This window comes from Adiantum capillus-veneris, chromosome 25 (assembly GCF_014529385.1).
Source record: "Adiantum capillus-veneris isolate H3 chromosome 25, ASM1452938v2, whole genome shotgun sequence".
Classification (NCBI taxonomy): domain Eukaryota; kingdom Viridiplantae; phylum Streptophyta; class Polypodiopsida; order Polypodiales; family Pteridaceae; genus Adiantum; species Adiantum capillus-veneris.
Genome location: NC_140955.1, coordinates 45183421 through 45205429, shown reverse-complemented (window position 1 = coordinate 45205429; position 22009 = coordinate 45183421).

Here is a 22009-nt window from a genome sequence, read left to right as displayed (position 1 = left end):
CTACTTGATTATCTTTGCAATGTTGTTTTAACCAAAGCTTGGCATCCCCCGTGAGACGAAACATAGCCAACATTGCTTGGTTATCGGGAGTAGTACCAGCAGCAATATAATAATCCTCCATCTCTTCGAGCCACACTTCTGCATCTCGCTCAACTAGGGCTCCTTCCCCTTTGAAAGATGGAAGTTTAGCTTTCTTGAGAAGTAGATTTTTCTCTTGAAGAGATGTGTACACCGCGCTCTGTGCAATATAGATTAAGTGAAACTTTATTGGATACTTTAACTTTAATCCGCTTTAAGGCAAGACTTGATCAGACAATAATACAAACAAAAGATAATATTAATCCAAACTTTATTTATATACACATTATTTTCTACAAAGGTTGGTAGTCTTTAGGTACAAGGATTGTAATGTCTCTATATTTTGAGTTTAGTGACTACAAAAGGATAGGCTAAAGGATCAAAATAATAAGTTTCTTTTGACCCTTGAAAGCTACGAGATACACATATGGGTTGAATCCTACCACCATGGATAACTTTTGTAACTTGGTTATAGACCCATTGAGTCTGAGATATCTTTTCTCCTCCCAAGGTAATGGTAGCATCCGGATTCTTAGTACCAATGAAAAGATAAACTTCGATGACTTTTAATTCCTCTTCCCATCGAAGTTTCTTGAGGTTGGTATCCATGCACCATATCTTGTCAGCATCGATGGTATAGATTCCTCCAGATGGACTCCAGTTGATGCCCCATCCTCTATGCACCCTTGGGATAGGTGGTGCAAACACCCTATCCAAAATCATCATCACCCTTTTTTGAAACTGATAATTTGGTGATTGGCATACATTTTCAGAAATGATGGTGAACACCTAGAATTTTTGGTAGGCTGAATGAACATTTTCTTGTGCCAGGAAAGTTCAGTCTTCAATACCATATATAAACTCAAAAAAATCTTTCTAGGTTCTTCTATTATTTCAAAAATTCACATCCCTCAACATCCAAACATCAATCTAAAAATCTCCCCAAGCTTTAACCTAGGCTCTGATACCAGTGTGAGGTCCCTGCCCCTTTTTGAGAGGAGTGGAGTACCTTTGATAGGTCTCCAATCCTGAAAAAGAAAAACCAACGGACATTGTCTTAGCTACTACGTAGCCACGGGCATTAACCGTTAGTGAAGGATTGGTCCTATCTTGCTATGGCGGAGCGTGACCACCATAACCCTATCTAAAAACTATCTAAAATCAATTATACCTAAAAGTATAAATCTTAGAGTGACCAACCTGTGCGATTTTTTCTCCATGTTTCAGAAGCATAGCCGACAAGGTTTGTCTCTTTTAAGATTTATGACTAATAAAAAAAAATTCTAGCGTTGGAAAGTTACCCGACTCATCGGGTCCACCCGTCCATACAATGATACCGTCGGGGTATCATTCTCCCACTTTCCACACCACACTCACCCTTCTTTTGTTATCTAATTACTAATACACTGTTTAAACATACATGTTCCTTTACTTTTTTTGTGATACTGGTTCGTTAAAACAGTCCTTCAAACAGTATTACAAAGTCAAACAAGAAGTCGTCCAATTTTAAACCAACAACCCTTGGATTAGGTTTACTTAAGAATCTCTACTGGCGCTATTATGTCCGATCGGTGTATACATTATTTATAAAAACCCTTGTCCTCATGAGCGTCCCATACCGCTGGACAAGTACTCATTGTGGTAATCTGGACGTACTCTCGCCACAGCAACAACGGTGCCAATCTGGGCGTCATCCTCACTCCACGGCAAAACAAAACTGCAGTATCCAGCTGGGCTAATCTGGGTGTACTCCCACCACAGCATCAACAGTGCCATCCTGGGCGTTGTGAGCGGGATGAAAACACACACAGCGCCTCTATAACGACCCGACACACACTCTTGGGAAGATATACACACACACTATGGGGCACCACTCGCTTACACAACACACCTGGCCGAGACAGGGAACACACCTCTGGAGTGAGAGGAGAGAGACTATCCACTTGCCCACTCCACACAGACACACACACACACACACACACACACACACAAAAACTCAGCTCAAAAGAGGAGAACTTCTGATGTTTAGATACAAATGAGCTTGGGCCAACACCAATGGGGCAAACAACTCACACAATATGGGTAAAAGATACCAGATACAATCACAAATTGGAGAAGAAGCTTCACTCACCGGAGAAAATTACACAGAAAAACAGCAGAAAAAGAGTGAGGAATTTGGAAAAATGGACAGCTCCATCGCGTCCGGAACGGCCCAAAACCCCAGTCTGCAATGTCAAAGTGCTCAAATCCGACCTCGGATGAGCAGTTTACGGCCAAAACAGGCTCCAAAATGAGCAAAAACACACCTGCGGCTGTTCCTCCTCTCTTCTCCATGTTTTTTCTGGTCTTCTCTCACTTTTTTTAGTTTCCACATTTATATTTATTATTTGGGCACCCTTGGCCTTTTAGATGACCTCAAACGGACCCCGAACACGCCAAAAACTGACCTCGCAGTGCATAGTTGTCACCTTGCTGCATCCATGCGCACACCTGGCACTCAGTTTTTTTCCAAGAATGCATCTCGCCCCCACGTGAAGTGGCCCCAAAAAGTGGTCCTAATGATGATCTTTCTGCATAACTCTCACAAGAAAACACCCACGTTGTGTCCGTCCTCATCCGCGTGCAAATATTGACCTCGTTCACCCTCCTGACGCCACTAGATGCCATCTGACGCACCTGCTGACCTCATGTCGTCGGCCCGTGGATAGCTTCCTCGAGAATTTTTACGCGCTACCAAATCCTCCTTATTGTAGAAAAAACACACTAGTACTGATAATAGTGAAAATCGCTGCACTATGTACACCCTGTCCTACCTGTACACATGTGGGCCCCACGTAACCACCTGGCTCTGGAAAATGGGCAATCCTTTATTCGATGCACCATGCATGGGTATGTACATATGCGGAATGCCTTGCTCCAAAAAACTCCTGACATAATTTGCCCACCCCTTAGCCTGCTAGAGCATTCATGCTCAGCAGCAGCAACACTAGTAGATGCTTATTCCACATGGATCCCACACAAAAACACTTGGCATTCCTTGCATCAAAAGCTGAATCAAACTTTCACCTGGTTCCCAAGGAAAATCTGTAGAGATTCCATTTATCAACCTCCCATCAAGAAAATCATCAATTACTTTGGCATATACTTGCATGTGCAAATATATCTCCTTCTCCATAGCTGAGAGGTCTCCACTGATCATTTGTGTCATCAATTCCTGCTTCTTTGAAAACTCAACCTTGGTTTGCATCAGCCCTTCAATCACTTCATAAGGCCCTTCACTTTCATCCTCATTCGCAAATGCAACTAAACCATCCTCCTGGATTTCTTTGTCCATAAAAAGAAATAAAACATCAGCATCCTCATCACTGCTGGTAGTACTATCATTGTCCTCATCAGTCACTGTGGAATAGTCTTCATCACTAGACTCATCCTCATCTTCATAAAGCTCCTCCAATCGCTTCCTTGTGTCCATATTATAAAGCTTCTTGGTACCTGTCTTTCCATAGAGGCTAATCGTACCATGTCGCCAATCTTGAACAGCTCCCACTGCACGTAACCATGGTTTGCCCAATATAATAGGATATGCTCCCAACCCTGTTGGCATCACATGAAAATCAACCATTGCCTTTGCATCATATGCCTCCACTTCTAAGCTCTTTACAACACCCAAGCATTTTACTTTTTGATGGTTTGCCAATCTGATCCGAAAACCTGACACCCCAGCCACTGTGAGACCCATCTTCTCAATGCATGAGTGTGTTATGACACATATTTGGGCTCCGCCATCCACATAACCTTGTCCCAAATTTTTCCTTTTATACCACACATCTACTATTGGACAAATGTCTGGTAGCTCGTCCATTGCCAACACCTTCACTGAACCTCTCTCTAGCTCTTTCTCTATTGGGTTAACCATCCTCTTCCACTGTCGCTTTAGCTTAGGCACCATCTTTATAAGCTGCCCAAAAGTAACATCTGCCTTCCTGCTCGTCAGATCCTCCTTCAAGTCATAGCTTAATTGCCCATCCCGTAGTGGAAAATCTGAAACATGAAACTTTCGACGAGCTCTCCTTTTCCTCTTGGCCTTGACATCCTCGCCTTCCTGGCTCTTTCCTTTCTTCTTACTAGGACCTGGGGCACTTCTTCCTTCCTTATCCTCTGTGGTCCTCTTCCCAATAGGCATCACTAATGTATCCTCTAGCTTTGATGCCTTCTCCAAGGTGACTACACTTAGCACTTTTGTCTTTCCTTTTTCCTCCTGGGTCAGTCCACTGGTTCCTTCGTCTCCCTTAATTTCGATGCCATAATCATTTGACCTAGTTAACACCTGTCTTGGCAATGGATACATGTCTCCCCCCATCCTTGGTGGCTTATCACATTGCGGGCTGATGTGACCCAACTCTCCACAATTATAACATGTGGGCATCTGCCTCCAAAATCTACCATTGCTTTGTCCAACACCATTCCTAGGCCTTTCTTCACCTCCTTGCTGATTTGCAAACCTCCCTCAACCTCGATTATTTCCCACTTGACCTAGCATGTTTAGGCTGAGATTCTTCATCAAATCTACCATTTGCCTCATGTCTTGCCTTAGCCCATCATCTTGCACTGCTGTAGTGACCACTGCTGGTATAACCTGAGTAGTAACAGGAACCACTGGTTCATGATGAACCCCTGACATGCGCCCTTGTAAAGACTCTATAGGCTGAAATTCAGACCTCATTGGCAAAGACTCCACCCCTAACTGGCTCATTTTCCTCAGCTTCCACTCTTTGTTCCTTGCTACCTCTAGTGCATCTTCATATGTCCTAGGCTTCTTTAGCTCCACTCTCCAACGTATATTCTCCCAAAGACCAGCTAAGAACCTTTCCTTCTTCATCATGTCAGGCGGGGGTACCTGTGGTGCTAAGGCCTTGCACATTCGCTCCCATGCCAATGAAAACTTACGTATGTACGCATCTACTGGCTCACCTTCCTTTTGCACCAAAGCCTGTACTTCTTGCCACACCTTGTCAGGATCTTCTATCTTCACAAACTCCACTTCCAACCCTGCTCGTAGATTGTCCCAACTCAACCTTACAGGTGGATCAGCCACACGCAACTCCTCTTCAAATGATTTAGACCAAACTCGTGCATCACTCTTCAAACAAATTTGGAGAAGGCGTAACATTTGCGTAGGGTCATGAATCTGGTTGCTAATGTAGGCAACCTCCATCTTTTCCAAAAATTCTTCCACATCTTCATCACTTCTTCCATGAAACTCCGGATAAGAGAAAGCCATGGCTACCCAAATTATGATGCTTTGAGAACCCCTTTGAACACACGTGCAAGAACCCAAAACTTTTCACTACCCAATCCCAAGAAACTTCAATGGAGCTCAGCTTTAGATAAGGACAAACACATGCACATCAAATGAGTTTTCATAGTTAATCATCGGAATGAGAACAGGCAAAGGACATTCCAGGATCTCTCTCAATCTTCTTGGCCCAAACATAAAGACTATGCGCTGCTGGAAAAAGATCTTCCTGGACACATGAACATTAATCTGAATTCTTTGAGTTAAATGAAAAGGAGTGAATTGAGGGCCATTTTGATCATCCATTAAAGCCAACCATGAAGCTCCCAAGAAGGCACACCTGACTCAACCTCTGATTTTGCCAAAATTTCAGCAGCATAACAGCATAAATGGCTCAAAATACCAAAAAACCAGCCATCATAACTTGGAAAAATTTTGGCAGAGTTTCCCCAGAAATAGAGCAGTAGGAACCCAAAATATAGACTTTATATGTATGCATAAACTGTCAACAATAGAACCCGAGCATCAAGTAGGACTCACTAGTACATAGCCTATGGCGAGGTCACAAAAAGGGTGCTCCAGCTACCTGTATCACCGAAAGGATCTCTACATTTGAGAATCCCCCAGCTCAATAAAAACCTCACGCTATCGACCCTCACACGAAGGCTAATGCAAATCGCATATAGTCAAGTCCCAGAAATGACTATCTTCCAGACCAAGTCTCAGAAATGGCTGGGACTGCCAAATACAACCAAGTATGGCTCCACAAATGCGTACAATGGCAGTTTCTACAAGTAATGTACAATCCAGCAGACAATGCGCTCAAATAGGCGCCAAGTGATGCATTCCCACAACAACTGCAAGTGACATCACTGCTAGTATATCACTGTACTCCAGCTACCTGTACCTGTGTGAATCACCTGTACCTGTACCTGTCTCTGTAACCTGTAACCTGTAACCTGTAACCTGCAACCTGTAATCCAGAAGCTCGAAGCTGGAAGCTGGAAGCTCGAAGCAGAAGGTACTCGAAGAAGATCCTCCGTGGGGGCACCAAAAGAATGTGAGCGGGATGAAAACACACACAGCGCCTCTATAACGACCCGACACACACTCTTGGAAAGATATACACACACACTATGGGGCACCACTCGGCTTACACAACACACCTGGCCGAGACAGGGAACACACCTCTCGAGTGAGAGGAGAGAGACTATCCACTTGCCCACTCCACACAAAGACACACACACACACACACACACACACACACACACACACACACACACACACACACACACACACAAAAACTCAGCTCAAAAGAGGAGAAATTCTGATGTTTAGATACAAATGATCTTGGGCCAACACCAATGGGGCAAACAGCTCACACAATATGGGTAAAAGATACCAGATACAATCACAAATTGGAGAAGAAGCTTCACTCACCGGAGAAGATTACACAAAAAAACAGCAGAAAAAGAGTGAGGAATTTGGCAAAATGGACAGCGCCATCGCGTCCGGAACAGCCCAAAACCACAGTCTACAATGTCAAAGTGCTCAAATCCGACCTCAGATGAGCAGTTTACGGCCAAAACAGGCTCCAAAATGAGCAAAAACACACCTGCGACTGTTCCTCCTCTCTTCTCCACGTTTTTTCTAGTCTTCTCTCTCTTTTTTCAGTTTCCACACTTAGATTTATTAGTTGGGCACCCTTGGCCTTTTAGATGACCTCAAACGGACCCCGAACAGGCCAAAAACTGACCTCGCAGTGCATAGTTGTCACCTTGCTGCATCCATGCGCACACCTGGCACTCAGTTTTTTTCCAATAATGCATCTCGCCCCCATGTGAAGTGGCCCCAAAAAGTGGTCCTAATGATGATCTTTCTGCATAACTCTCACAAGAAAACACCCACGTTGTGTCCGTCCTCATCCGCGTGCAAATATTGACCTCGTTCACCCTCCTGACGCCACTAGATGCCATCTGACGCACCTGCTGACCTCATGTCGTCGGCCCGCGGATAGCTTCCTCGAGAATTTTTACGCCCTACCAACTCCTCCTTATTGTAGAAAAAACACACTAGTACTGATAATAGTGAAAATCGCTGCACTATGTACACCCTGTCCTACCTGTACACATGTGGGCCCCACGTAACCACCTGGCTCTGGAAAATGGGCAATCCTTTATTCGATGCACCATGCATGGGTATGTACATATGCGCAATCCCTTGCTCCAAAAAAATCCTGACAGCGTCATCTCACTCATCGGCAACTGCCACATAATACTAGCGCTAATAAGTAGAGAGACTTGAGAGAAACCATACTGAAGGTTTTGGACAAACATTCTTTCCTATAGCAACCAGTTTATCCAGACATTTTTTCGTACTTATCAAACATATGCCGAGTTTCTTGGGGTTAAGCCCCGTGGTTTCGGTCTATGTTTTCTTTTCATAAGGTAAATAATATATTTCTATGGTCTCGCTTATGGAATGATGCATAACTTGAAACTGCAATACTAACCTGTACAATAGCTCCGATTGGTCGGATTGGTGGAGACATAGCATGTTCCGCAGGAGTTCCCCCGTTACTTGTACCGGCTTCATGATCATTAGTGCCTTGTGTTCGAGCACGCTTTGGAGCCATTTTTTGGTACTACACTTATGTTATACACTTAGAACTTTAAATTGGTCAATTTTCATAGTAATCTCCTTCTTTCCAAAGAGAGTCTGTAATTTGAACCCTCGCCAACTCGGATTCACACTTAGTGTTGTTGTTCTACATCTAATTTCTATACATCAAATATTTGCTAATCGTAATTAATCAAAAATTAAGTGTGTAAACTACGGGCGAAAGTTTAGGACTGCATTACTTTTATGCATGACATTTCTAATCCAATTCTAACTTCCATTTCTATACTTCAACTAAATCAATTTTTAGTATTATTCAAAATTCTACTTAATCTAATTGACAATAAAATTGGTGAATGAGAATTTCATCATGTATAATAAGAATATGATGAGTTCTTTTATGTATTAACTTTCAATTAACTATGTATAAGTTAATAGTGAAGATGTACTAACTAAAGAGAGTAGGTATACTTAGAGAGATTAGAGTAAGAGAAAACATACACACACATCTTTTCTAAAGTTAATTGAATCTTACTAATCTATTAGAGAAATTAGAGTAAGAGATAGCACACACACACACATATCCTTTTTTAAGCTAATTGAATCTTACTAATCTATTAGAGAGATTAGAGTAGGAGATAGCACACATACACACATAGGTAATTGAATCTTACTAATCTATTAGAGAGATTAGAGTAAGAGATAGCACACATACATCATTCTTAAAGTTAATTGAATGCTTAATTAATACGCACCTTATTAGTCTGCTAGAGTTTTTTCTCTCTTAGTGGTTTGTGGACGCCTTCTCTCTAAGAGAATTGGTAGCACTTCGTGAGCGCTATAGAGGCAATCTCTGTGTCTAAAGTGTGAGCATGGATGCTCTATTTATAGCAGAAAAGAAAACGTCCAACTTTTTTTCCCAAAAAATAATAATTAAAAAAAAAATCTTTTTTTTTCCAAAAATCATACCCGCGTTTGTGGTATCCTTGTGGTATCCATCAGCTTGACCACTTTGTCATTATCATCAAAAGATAAGTCCACACAACCTCTCCTCGTTAAGATTAGTCAAGACTAGCCTCTCCTTTTCATGTGACAGTGTGTCCCACTTTGTCCCCTCCTATGTGAGTCCATGTGCCTTCATTTGTCATCCTTGTGTATTCTTTTGTCTTTATAATTATTTTATTTATTTCCTTAATAAAAATTTACTTTATATTTTTAAGTTAAACTTTACAGTAGTAAAAGAAAATTCTACAATCAGTAAATAGTTCTTGCAATAAGTTAATTAGTGATTGATATAGCTAAACATGTCAGAATTTTGTAGCGTAAATTTTAAATTCTAGGTTTTCTCAACCTACGATTCATAATTTGAACTTGAATATCTTAAATAATGATTGATGGTTAAAAAAATTCAAATGCGTAATAGAACTTGTGTGAAATTCAAAAGTAGAGACCTTACAGGATCACAAAAGTGAGACTTAAGCCAGATTCTTGAAATTAGAGTCTGCGGACACAAAACAATTAATTAACTTGAACAGATTTTGTCCAAACTTGTTGAAACTTGTCTAAGGACCTTAACAGGTTGTATACTTGGAAAACCAAGCCATAAAGTGTAAAAAGCTGACAAAATTCGATAATCACGATTATTTACTACTGCTACACAGAGCCATCATTTTTTACTTTTAAACTTGTACACTGTTAGACCTGCATAATGCAAAGCCACCAGGAAATTTTGGGTTCAATCGGATCCAAATTGATACATGTTCACTCAGTTTTCAAGCTGCAAATTAATCCTTTGATTTTTGCATAACTCGAGTTTGAAAATTGCAATGATTGACTCAATTAGCCTGATTTGCAGTGATACACATAGACCAATCGCAATAGCTAGAAAAAATTATACTGTCTTTTTTGAAGAATAACTAACTTGATCAAATTTGAAGAATAACTAACTTGATAAAATTTGTACAGGAATCAGGTTGCAGACGAGGAATCGGTAGCTTAGACATAAAGTGCAATCGAGTCAAGTGGAAGAAATTGACAATAAGTCAATCCAAAGGTAAGTACTCTATCCAAGGCTTCATAAGTCTTTATGAACCTTAGATCTGGTCGTGGACTAGGAAATCAAGGCATATTTGGAGAAACCTCCAGTAGAGTATCCATTGAAGAAAGCGTGAATCAAGACAATTCCTTGCACACTATCCTTGAAGAAGTCTCAGACACTTTTTCTGGTTCCACATCTGAAATGTCTTCCCGTTCGACTCACTCGAAAATCGGAACGACAATGCTAAGACTAATCACCATGGAGCTTAGGTTTACCTGGATCCTAACGAAGAGTATGCCATTCGCATTGATGACCATGGTATTGAGTTCGAAGAAGAGATTAGGGAAAAAAAACAACGAAAAATGTACATGGATCGAAACAGAACTCAGTATTTACAAGTCAAAAACATTGACGTGATAGACAAATGGGGGCTAGAAATAAATACTATAATTCCAGATATGGTTGCAAAAAAAGGACCACCAACTTTAGAATTCGAGGGATACGATCAAGTTGATTTGAATCCCTTGAAACGGCTTAGTATTGATAATCCTAGGATCGGAGTCTATTGTTGGGAGGATAGAAACGTAAAAGATCTTCTGTGGACTTTGCATGCCCAATCAAGACAGATGACGGCCATGAAGATCATCTATATCTTCAAGATCAAGGATAAGGGATCAGCAGACCTACTAACCTACTTGTTTAGGGATTGTTATAACAACAACTTTGTTATGATGACTCCCGAGGAGGTAGAACAAGCGAAATACCAAGGGTATTCCATAAGGGATTGGATATTGGGACAAGGACCATAAACAATTCCAAGAGATGAACACCGTGATAGATCATCTCAGAGTAATGTTAAGAAACCAGAAACCACCTTATCATGCAGAAAATCGGGTGACACTAAGGCCAGTCTAGGGCTACATGAGTCACTATTTCCAACAGACTGGTTTGAAGGACTCAGAATAGGACCAACTGATAGAAGACTGGGAGTTGAACCAAATAGACGTGTGAGACCACCCAAGTTCCAGAATTGAGTCAAAAAATACAGTGGATTAGGGGATCCATACGACCACTAAGCAAGCTTTAAACAAGTGCTAAGAGCAGAACGCATATTCGATTTCCATACTCAATTCGAGGGGTTTGGAATGACATTAGAAGAAAAAGCATTAATGTGATTCCAAAACATTCCACCGAGGTCAATCATTGACTTAAACACGCTCAAGGATTTGTAGCTACTTGTTTCAAAACAGGGATCAAACACAATACAGTAGCTCAAATCTACAGGTTTAAGCAGCAACATGGTGAGTCTGTTATGGATTGTGCAACTCAAATGAAACAATACATTGCTAGATGCCCAGAGCTAAAGATACTTGCAGAAGAACGACTAGTATCATTTTTTCTAGAGGGACTACTAAACAAAGAACTTCATGCTATACTGTATAGCAAGAAGCATAAAACCCTAGAAGCATGTGTGTCAGATGCTATTGACTTAGGAGAAAATTGTGATATTTTCAACGAAGAAGATGTCCCTAAGGATAATTAGAGTGAGAAAACAACATCCACTAGACCAACATAAGTGGGAACGGCTATTGCAGCACCTCTTTCATCCATAGAAGACATGCTAAAAAGGATGAATGACATGATGAATAGCATGCAAAAAGCACCTATGAGGGAACTAGGGCAAGGGATACGTCAATAGGGCCAACCAATAAGACCACAAAAATGGTGTGCAATCGAGGGTAAATGGACGAACCATGAAACCAATGAGTGCTGTTTCCAACCAAAGTATGATGGGAATGTTTAGTACGTGCCCATGAGGCCACAAGGACAACCCATGTACAGATACCAACCTAACATGGCACCAGCTCAAAGACCACCTATGGGTATGGAAAGACCTCAACCTCTGTCCTGGGTCAACAACCTCTATATCCAGGACATAATGTAGTGCCTGTAAAGTCCATGCATCAAGAAGGAGTCATAGATGAACAAGCATTGGTGCCTGCTACACCCTATACTGAGCCTAGTCAATCGATAGTAATGGTAGAAGGAGATTGGTATAATTCACATCCACCACCAATGGAAGAACCTGTTACTTATGCTCCACTAGAGCTCGCACCAATGTATTATGTAGCTAATCAAGGTGTCAAACCCCTATGGTAAGCTTAACCCATAATTAAGCCAAGAACGGAAAACTGTCACAACTGTGGTGCAGATGATCATTGGAAAAATGAATGCCCAGAGCCTCACAAGAACGTCAATCCTAGGACATACATAGGTATGAGTTGCCTCTCAAATGACCAAAAGAAGCAGAAGTAATAGGTATGAGTTGAGAAGATAGAAACAACAAGCTGAAATCTAGGAGAAAGCAAAAAAGGATATTCCAGGAAAAGGTGACGCAACCTGGAAGTGAAATCAAAGAAACAATCGTAAAATCTGGAGGATCAATTTTGGTTGATAAAATTTTTGAGCCTATTAATGCAGCCTTGGAAGCCTACCAAGTGAGATTTAAAGTAGACCAGAACATGGAAACAAAATGGAAAAACTATCCTTCTCCAGACATGGAAGTAGCTAAGCTTGAAGCTTATCAAAATTTGGTAAGAATCACGCAAGAAATGCTGGAAAAAAAAAAACAAAGCTAAAAAATATGGCATAACCTAAGGAGCTTGTGATAAGAGACAATCAAGAAAAATCCAAAGTGGGGGTAGAACCCCACATTGAAACAAAAAGAGCCTGAACTTATAGTGCTGGATAGCGAAGATGTCTTAGATAGAATTTCATTCGTAGAGGAAGACTAGACAGAACACTTATGGAAAAAGGTTTGAGAGATCAATGATGGACGCCTAAATCTAAAGTCAGCTCGTATAGAGGAAGTATTGTTAGACAACTTACCTTCTAAATGGGACATACACATACAATCCTTGTATGGGGATTGCAAATTTAAAGATTTAGGAATATCTAAACCATTGACCTTGAAAACATTACCCTTGTACTTGGGAGATAATGAAGATGAATCCATAGTGTGCCAGACCACTCACGTAAAAGGAGCAGAACAGGCCCTAGAAGTAGACAATATTCATTCAATCATGTCTACACCCATCCAATACACTCTTACTTTGGGGAGCTGTTAAAACTCAGACCATATTTATGGAATGATCTATAGAAAACCCTAGAGAAGGTGAGGATAACGAGGCTAATCTCAAAAAATTTGGAAAAATTGAAACACAAAATGGATAACAAAGATTCGATTTGTTCCAATGAACAAAGTTGGAGAATATTATGAAGGGAAAGAAGGAAACACAACCCTTCCAGTGAAATAGAATGACATTGAAACCATGGCAATACTGGATAGTGGGGCATGCATAGCCATAGCCACAAAAGCCGTATGGGAATCTTGGGGACAACCAGCCATTAGACAAACTCAAATGAAATTGCAATTGGCTGACGGTGGACACATTGAAAGACCATTAGGGCTGCTTGAAGAAGTGATAGTCAATTCCTATGGGGTTGAATATCAACACGCTTTTGCCGTAGTAAACTTTGGGAAAAAGCTCAATTATGAATACGTCTATACCTACTCAATTTCGCAATGAGAATGGATACGACATAATTCCCATCCAAATTATTTCAACCCTCTGCATTGAAGGATAAATTGAGGAACCCAAGGACTTGATGAAAGCTCAACAAGTCTTTTCAGACCTCTACTATGATGCAACAGATGCTCGTTAGATGAACACTCAGCTACCTCAGAACATTTGGGGTCAGAAAAAGAACACATGAGAGCTAAGCTACTCCTGAAAGGAGGGGAGGAAAAGTTTTTTTACTTACCTAACCAAAAATTGAGAAGAAAAAAATGGTATAGACGAAAAAGAGACACCAAAAACGTGAAAACAAGACCTATGCCATCTATCTCCAGTAAAACATAGTTCCTGATACAAATAGATTCACATGATTGTGTCAAGGACAAAATCACTAGAAGATATCCTTCAAATGAACATCCAAAAATGTCAAAAACATTGAGAAAAACAAGGAAGGATACTCAAGCAAAGCCAAACAAACAGGACAAAGAGCCAACCATGACCCGAGTTGAGCGGAAAAAGAAATGTCAAGAGTTGAAAAAAGCTCTAAAGGAGATATATACAACCGAAATGAAATCACATAAGAGGATGGTAAAGATGTAATGAGTGTTCCATACCATTACAAAAATATACTCTCCAAGATCAAAAAATCATAGTAGAACAACCTATTAGAGAACTACGAAAACAAGGCAAGTCCTACAAAGGGCCTGAAAACGCAAAAAAGATAGATTTGGCTGACCCAGGAGAAGAAGCTAGGCCTGTCTACATTGCAAATGATCTAACAGAAGATGAAGAAGAGATTTTACTAAGCTTACTAAAAGAATACCGAGATATCTTCGCTTGGTCTTACAAGGATCTCAAGGGTGTTGATCCAGAAATTTGTCAACATATCATACCCATGAGAGATGATACGAAACCAAGTAGACAAAGGCAATACATATATAATGAAACATTTGCCAAGAAGATCAAAGGAGAGATTGAAAAACTAAAGTAATCCGAACTCATTTACGAAATTGAACGCACAGATTGGGTGTCTCCGATTGTGATAGTACCCAAGAGGAATGGAAAATTACGAGTGTGTCACAACCTTAAGAAAGTGAATGCAGCTACCATTAGAGACAACTTCCCTCTTCCTATCACTGAGAATGTGTTAGAATGAGTTGCAGGTAAAGATGCTTATAGCTTTTTAGATGGCTTTTCGGGATATACATCAACTTTTGGTTGACCCAACAGACTAGCATAAAACTGCTTTTGCAACGGAATGGGGTATTTTTGCCTATTAGGTTATGTCGTTTGGGTTAACTAATGCTCATGCCACCTTTCAGAGATTAACGAGTCATGCTTTTAAAGAATATCTAAGGAAATTCTTGGAAGTATATATGGATGATCTATGCGTACATTCATCAATCCGAGCTGATCATTTTGAACACCTCAAAAAAATATTTGAAAAATGTAGACTTTATAGGATTTGCTTAAATCCTGAAAAGTGCACATTCATGGATAGACAAGGAAAAATTATTGGACATAAAGTGTCTAAAAATGGCATAGCTACTGATATGGATAAAACTCATGTTATTGTTGATTTGCCTAGACCAACAATAGTCAAGGGGATTCAAGCCTTCATGGGACATTGTGGATATTACAGACATTTCATTTACATGTAAGCTATAATTGCAAAACCCATGTATAGCTTGATTACACACCTTGAGTGTACTAAAGCATGTGAAGAATCCTTCATGAAGCTTAAGCAAGCTGTCACTTCAACTCCAAAATTAAGAGCACCAGATTGGAATAAGATATTCCACATACATGTAGATGCTTCTAATTTTTCCATAGGGTGTATACTAGCTCAACCAAAAGAGGGGAAAATTGATTTTCCTATTTCTTATGCTAGCCAACAGTTGAACATAGCATAAAAGAATTACAACACCACTGACAGGGAAGTATTAGGAATGATCTATGCCATAAAAAGGTATAGACATTACCTACTAAACAAATCTGTGTTCTTCGTGGACCACCAAGATTTATTGTACTTGATCAACAAGCCATGCAGCATAGGAAGAATAGTGAGATGGTTCATCATTCTTCTGGAATTTGATTTCACTATGGTTGCAAAAAAGGGCACTACTCATCAAAGAGTGGATCATTTGTCAAGGATTGTTTCAGGGGAATCACCTAAAGGGGTAGACGATGATATAGCACATGCCTATTTGTTCTCCGTGGAAATGATACCTAGATGGTTGAAAAATGTGGTATCAATGATGACCATAGCTCAAGTGGATTCACAAATACCACTTCCTATTACAATTGGATTAATTGAGCAATCGACTATGTTTCAATCACAAGCTGGTAGACTATACAAAAGAAACCGAGATGGAATATTGCTCTTATGCATTAACCCTGAAAAGAAATACCAATACCTAAGCCAAACACATGTTACCATAGTGGGACTTTACTTTGCGGAATACCAAACTATGCGAAGGATCTTGAGACTTGGAGTATTTTGGCCAACTATGAGGAGTGATGTTCGCTTTTATGTAATGGACTGTCCTCAATGTCAAAGCAACATGAGCAATATGAAAATGAAATTGCAAAAGGAAAGTTTCCCACATCATTTGTTTGTTGGAGAGCTTGGTCTACATCATGAAGTACTTAAGGCTTTGGTGATCCGTCTGCAGAATGAAAGGAGTCCCCAATAAATAGTGCTTCCATGAGTCTAAGGCATGTAGAACTGCGATGAGTTACTTTTCATATAATGCCTAGAGCTTGCTCTACAGGATCGAGCCTTCGACTTTCATAGGCTATGGTGTGCCCTTCTTGAATCAAAACAGCTCCAAGGAAATCACCACAAGCGTCACATTGGACATCAAATGGCTTTGAGAGATTCGGTAGTGTAAGCATAGATTGAGAGATAAAATTTTCTTTAAGCTTTTTGAAAGCATTGTTCTGCTTCGCAGACCATGTATACCTAACATTTTTCTTTGTTAGTTCATGTAATGGTCCTGCTATTAGTGAGAACTTTTCTATGAAGCATCTATAGTATGCGCACATACCTATAAAACTTCTTACTTCCATGAAGATTCCTTAGATTAGGCCATCCTTTTATTACCTCTAACTTTGGTGGATCCATTTGGATGCCATCTTGAGAGATAATGTGACCTAAATACTAAATCTCTTGTAGGAAAAACTCGCTTTTCGTTTGATTAACATAAAGTTTATTCTCTCTTAAGACTAGAAATACTACTTGGAGGTGTTGCTTGTGTTTGTCTAGTGAATTAGAGTAGATGATAATATCATCAAAGAACACTCCAGTAAAGGTTCGGTGAGGACTAAATAGATTCTCCATCAAGCGGTTCAATGTGGCTGGTGCATTGGTCAAACCAAAAGGGATGACAATGTATTCGTAAAGACCAAACGTAGTGCAAAATGTGGTCTTTACAATGTCTTGATCAACTATCCTTATTTGATGGTAGCCACTTTTTAGGTCAATTATACTAAAGTAGGTCAACCCTTGTAGCTTATCAAATAGGTCTTCTACCCATGGAATGGGAAACCTATTTTTGATAGTGGTCCTATTTAGTGCTCTATAGTCGACACACATACGATATGTGCCCTCTTTCTTTTGCACTAATAGCACGGGTGAACAAAATGGAGATGAGCTATGCCTAACCATACCCTTCTCAACTAACTCATGCACTTTATGCATAATCTCCAGTAAAGGTTCGATGAGGCCTGAATAGCTTCTACATCAAGCCGTTCAATGTGGCTGGTGCATTGGTCAAACCAAAAGGGATGACAATGTATTTGTAAAGACCAAACGTACTGCAAAATGCAGTCTTTACAATGTCTTGATCAACTATCCTTATTTGATGGTAGCCACTTTTTTGGTCAATTCTACTAAAGTAGGTTGACCCTTGCAGCTTATCAAATAGGTCTTCTACCCGTGGAATGGCAAACCTATTTTTGATAGCGATCCTATTTAGTGCTCTATAGTTGGCACACATACGATATGTGCCATCTTTATTTTGCACTAATAGCACGGGTGAACAAAATGGAGATGAGCTAGGCCTAACCATACCCTTGTCAACTAACTAATGCACTTTTCGCATAATCTCCTCTTGTTGAGCTTGAGAAACTCTATAAGGAGGTTTATTAGGAGGTGAACTTCCTGGAAGAAGTTTAATTGCATGGTCATCGTTGCCTCATTTAGTAGGTAGCTCACAAGGGATGTCATCAATAAAAAAATCTTGAAATCCCTTGAGAAAATTGGATATCTCTAATTCCTTGTGATTGTTTATATTTTCTTTTTCTAAAGCATTAGGTTCATTTTGAGAATCTTTAAGCAAAATCATGTGCACAAAAATAGAGGTCTTTATTGACTTATTGAAAGCTTGTGTATGTACAAGGGGTATGGTGTTACCCATCTCCTTAGCATCTATGTACATATCTTTTTCCCTAAACCTAAAGTAGATTTTCCTTTTGGGGAATTTAACATTGGCAGCCATGCAATCAAACCATGGTACCCCTAGGGTTACATTCTCGTGCTTGAGAGGAGAGATAAAGAAGTCCTCTTTGTCCACATAGCTTTGGACATGGAGACTCAATTTCCCGATTAAGGGAGTGACTGAAGCTTCTTGCCCCTTGAAAGCACCATCAGCGGGTAGGACATCTCCCATGTCATAGGCTTAGATGCCTAGCTTGGTGGCCAACTATGTGGATATGAAATCGTAAGTAGAACCAGGGTAAAAAAGAATAAAAGCGTCATGTTCTGTTACCTTTCCCCAAGCACTGCATAGAGTAGTTAGTTGACAAGGGTAAGAGAAATCTTAGTTCCAAACAGGAAGTAAGAGAAACAGGAACTAAGAGAAATCTTAAGCCCACAAAAAACAAGGGTTTCAATGAGCCTAAGGGGAAGGACAATGTACAAATGTTTCCTAAGGGCAATTCCAATAACAACAAAGCTAAGGAGAAAGGAGTTTACAAAGACAACACAAACTCTCTCCTGAAGACCTTGAGCGTTATCGCAAGGATAACCGTTGTTTCAAATGGGGCGAGCAAGGGAATGTGTACCGTGCTTGTCCCCAAAAGAACACCCACCATGAGCCTCCTAGATCTAACTTGGTCAAAATCCAAGAAGAGGTAGCTCACCACAAAGGATCTATCTACTCTATGCACTGCTTGGGGAAAGGTAAGAGAACATGACTCTTTTATTCTTTTTTACCCTGGTTCTACTCACAATTTCATATCCACATAGTTGGCCACCAAGCTAGGCATCTAAGCCTATGACATGGGAGATGTCCTACCCGCTGATGGTGCTTTCAAGGGGCAAGAAGCTTCAGTCACTCCCTTAATCGGGAAATTGAGTCTCCATGTCCAAAGCTAGGCCTAACCATACCCTTGTCAACTAACTAATGCACTTTCCGCATAATCTCCTCTTGTTGAGCTTGAGAAACTCTATAAGGAGGTTTATTAGGAGGTGAACTTCCTGGAAGAAGTTTAATTGCATGGTCATCGTTGCCTCATTTAGTAGGTAGCTCACAAGGGATGTCATCAATAAAAAAATCTTGAAATCCCTTGAGAAAATTGGATATCTCTAATTCCTTGCGATTGTTTATATTTTCTTTTTCTAAAGCATTAGGTTCATTTTGAGAATCTTTAAGCAAAATCATGTGCACAAAAATAGAGGTCTTTATTGACTTATTGAAAGCTTGTGTATGTACAAGGGGTATGGTGTTACCCATCTCCTTAGCATCTATGTACATATCTTTTTCCCTAAACCTAAAGTAGATTTTCCTTTTGGGGAATTTAACATTGGCAGCCATGCAATCAAACCATGGTACCCCTAGGGTTACATTCTCGTGCTTGAGAGGAGAGATAAAGAAGTCCTCTTTGTCCACATAGCTTTGGACATGGAGACTCAATTTCCCGATTAAGGGAGTGACTGAAGCTTCTTGCCCCTTGAAAGCACCATCAGTGGGTAGGACATCTCCCATGTCATAGGCTTAGATGCCTAGCTTGGTGGCCAACTATGTGGATATGAAATTGTGAGTAGAACCAGGGTAAAAAAGAATAAAAGCGTCATGTTCTCTTACCTTTCCCCAAGCACTGCATAGAGTAGATAGATCCTTTGTGGTGAGCTACCTCTTCTTGGATTTTGACCAAGGTAGATCTAGGAGGCTCATGGTGGGTGTTCTTTTGGGGACAAGCACGGTACACATTCCCTTGCTCGCCCCATTTGAAACAACGGTTATCCTTGCGATAACGCTCAAGGTCTTCAGGAGAGAGTTTGTTTTGTCTTTGTAAACTCCTTTCTCCTTAGCTTTGTTGTTATTGGAATTGCCCTTAGGAAACATTTGGACATTGTCCTTCCCCTTAGGCTCATTGAAACCCTTGTTTTTCGTGGGCTTAAGATTTCTCTTAGTTCCTGTTTCTCTTACTTCCTGTTTGGAACTAAGATTTCTCTTATTCCTGTTTGGAAATTGATTCATGAAACCACCATAGTATGGTGTATGACTGTGGATATGGTGCATGGCCTTTGGGAGTTAACATACTCCACCATTTTGTCCGATTAAGACCACACCAAATTGTTGTTTTTGCTCTCCAAAATCCATCTATTTGAAGACAATGGCTTTGAGATGTAATTCCCAAAACTTGTCTACATATTTATGAATGGATTTGTAGGGAGAGAGATTCAATCTTTGCCATTCGGTGAGTGCTTTGCCTTTGGAATTGGTGGCCAAAAACTGCTTCATAATGGAAGCTCTTAAAGCTTTCCATGTTCGTGGAGGTTCACCATTTTCCCGCAGGCTAGACCATCATTGCCTGGTGGACTTTTGAAAGTGCATAGCTACATGGTGTAGCTTAGAGGACTCTGTGAAGCCCTCATCTCCAAACACCGCATCTAATTGTTGGATGAAAGCCAAGACTTTGTCTGTAGCACCAAAGGTTCCATCGTAGGTAAGGAAAGAGATGCTTTTTCCTCCCTCTTTGAACTTCTTGAGCTTGGAAAATCTCTTCCACGTGGCATAGGATTTCCTATGGACTCTTCCTTTTGATGGTTCAAAAGTTGCACCATCCCTTTATTCAAAAGATGAAGAATTTGAGGAAGATGGAGAAGAGGGTGACCTCTTTGTCGCCTTTTTCTCGCCTTTTTCTTGCCTTGGTCCTCCTTGTCTGCACCATCACTTTCCTCATAAGAGGAAGAGGATGAAGAAAATGGAGAAGAGGGTGACCTATTTCTCGCCTTTTTCTTCCCTTGTTTTCTGTCATCCCTAGTTAAATTATGGTCTTCTTCGTTTAGGAGGGGATGGAGAGCATTTTGCCTGTTGTCTTCGTGGAGCCATCTCTAGCGAGGTGATAGGAGACTCACTTCTTTCTCGTTCCTTTTTTGTGGGCTCTTGAGTTCTCCTTTGGGAAGCAGATGCGTCATCAAGAAGAATATTTTTGAGCCCTTTGTACGGATCCTCTTCTTCTTCCCAAATCAGAGAGAGGCCTCTTTTGGATGTCTCACAAGGAGGCTTCCTATGTACTCTCTCGTCATGGTGGGGAGTGGGGAGCTTGGATAATCCCATGAGAACGAAGCTGCTATTGTAGTTCAATTTGGAGGGATGGATTGCCCATACCTTGTTGAAGCCTAGAAACAAGGTAGTTAACAAGCATAGGGGCCTCATTAGTAGCCTTCTCATTAGCAAAATCAAAGCTATTAACATTAATTTAACTCTCTTCACTATTGTCATCCATTCTAACAATTTTTAGGTGTACTTTGGCACTTCAAGCCCTAGTTGCTGATCCTCTTTGCCCCTTTAGAGAAGCACTCAAGCTACTATACCCGTGGCTCAAATATCATTAATTGCAAGGAATAGAAGAGAAGGTCCTTCAACAACAAAACAACACCGGATCCTGTCAAGATTTTAATAGCTCAATAGTGGTTAAGCCGTAGGCAAGCCCTGTAGGACTCCACTACTGAGACCATAGATCTTGACGGTGATGCCTCGTTATCTACACGAAGGCAGGCACAGTGCAAGGCTAAAAAATCCCTATTCTACTTACTCAATTGCAATTAATAACAACAATCATTTATAGCTAGTTTCAGGACCTCCCTTCTTGAGAAAGAAAAGATAAACCTTGTGCTCTAATAACAATGTAACATTTAATGGCCTAGTAACTTGTGTGTAGCGAAAAATTGCATAGACATAGTGAGAATTTCATTAGAATAGATTCCTAATGCATAGCAAGAGTGCATGCTTGGATGGAGATAGCAACAAAAAGCATAACACCTAGCTAGATAGGCATGAAAAATACTTCAAAAGAGAGAGAAATTAAGCTATTGACAACAATTGAGGACCGGATTTACATGGAGATGGTCCCCCCTCCAAAAGGCTTTGTACTATAGGTTCCCCCCAT